Genomic DNA, 2,026 nt, shown 5'->3' on the forward strand with positions numbered 1-2,026 from the left:
CTGTCCCGTAAGAATTTTTTACCTTCCTTAACGTGTAGCTGTTACCTTGAGGGGAGCATCTCCCGTGGCCTTTGACAGCTCAGGGGTCGCACTGCCCCGGAGGCCAGCGTGCGCTGGCAGGGAGTCCGGTCACGTATTTGTGCTAGTTGTCGGTGAGGTAAAACAAACAGGCAGAGACAGGGAGTCACCCACATTCCTCCTACCACTCATTAGTATCTTCTGGCATGTTCGTTAAAAACAGAAACTTTCCATTATGGAAAATCTCAAACAGAAAGTGGAGAAAACCCTCGTGTCCCTATCATCCAACTTCAAAAACTTCTAACATCTTATTTCATATGCCCCTCCCCGGTTATTTTAGTATAAATCAGTCATTTTATTATTCAAGAAGTGAACACACAGTCTCTCTAATAGATGCTTCTGCAAAAGCGCTACCACAATACCATTTCCACACCTAAAATATTCTTAGAATCAAACATCTGATGTCCAGACTCCCCCAGTTGTCTAAGTATCTTTTAACAAGTGTACCTATACACACGTATGCGTATGTACGCATGTGTGCACACACGGTCGGTTTGAACTGGGGGCCCAGCAAGGCCCCCACCTGCATCTGGCTCGTTGGCCCCAGGCCTTTGTAATCTCCAAGCCCCCTGTTTCCCTCACCGTGTGTCTGTGGGAACCGAGTCGTCTGTCCTGTGGGCTCCCCCGATCTGGGTTTGCTGGGGCGTCTCTGAGGAGGTGTTGACCATCCTCCCGTTTCCTTGTTCCCTCTGCGCTGGCACTGAGAGCTGGAGTGCGGTAGGCCTGGCGGCCAGGGGGATGCCTTGGAAGCCCACCCGGCCTGGCCTTCCCTGGTGGGAAATCCTGTCCCCCCTCACTGGGAGCTGAAGGTCAAGTCCTTGCAAATGTCCCCGTCGGCCCAGTGACTTGTCTTCTGACCCCCACCTCTCCCTCCCCACTCTGGGCCACACTGGTGGCATCGGCCTCAGCCCCTTTGCACTTGCCTCCTCCTGTGTCTGGAATGTTCTCCCAGATGTCCACGTGGCCGATCCCCCACCTCTGGGCCTGACTCAGACGGCATCTTCGTCTGCGCCCCCTCGACCCCTTGATGTGATGCTAGCCCCCTGCCTGCTGCCTGCTCTGCCCACCCCACAGAGGTCGTCTCTGGCGACTTGTCGGCCGAGGTTCTGGAATGGTAGAGTGGGAGCCTCGGGGGCACGGTCGAAGTGAGTTGAACGGAAAGTCTTTGGGTTTTTAAAGCGGTCTGGAATGTCTGGGATGCTGAAGAGGAGCAGATGGAACCCTTTACGCCTCCGATGCTTCAGACCAGCGGGAAAGTTCTTAAGCTGCCCGCGGGATCTGGTCTGCCTGCCTTTGGGCTGCCCCGCCTGGCCCGCCCCGCAGTAGAGTAGGCCAACTGGCCTCCTGGGGGTCCCTTCGCCAACCCTGCACCCACTGCCTGCCCAGCCAACGAGCAGATGAAGGCACACCTGCCCCGGTGTGGAGAGACTCTTGATCATGAAAAATGCCAGGCGGCTCAAAGAACAGCCAAGGTACAGTCGCATGTGTGTCTGTGCACACTGCACACGGGTGTATCACACCTGCATACCTCTGCACGAACTCGTGTATACGCACCCACGTGTTACACAACCCTGTATATAATCACGTACCACATACTCACCTGCATACACACCCGTGTATATGCACCCACATGTCATACACACTCGTACATAATCACAAGTATACACCCACCTGCAGCACGCACCATATATCTACGCACACACCCGTGTATGTGCATCCATGTGTCACACACCCCCGTACATAATCACAAGTATACACCCACCTGCATCACGCACCGTGTATCTAGACACACACCCGTGTATGTGCACCCATGTGTCACACGCCCCTGTATAATGTACCACATACTCACTTGCATACACACCCGTGTATATGCACCCACGTGTGTCGCGGTCGTGTGTCAACCCTGTACATAGTCACACACCCACCGGAAGGGGGAAAAAAAAAACCA

Source organism: Equus przewalskii, chromosome 26 (assembly GCF_037783145.1).
Source record: "Equus przewalskii isolate Varuska chromosome 26, EquPr2, whole genome shotgun sequence".
NCBI classification, from domain to species: domain Eukaryota; kingdom Metazoa; phylum Chordata; class Mammalia; order Perissodactyla; family Equidae; genus Equus; species Equus przewalskii.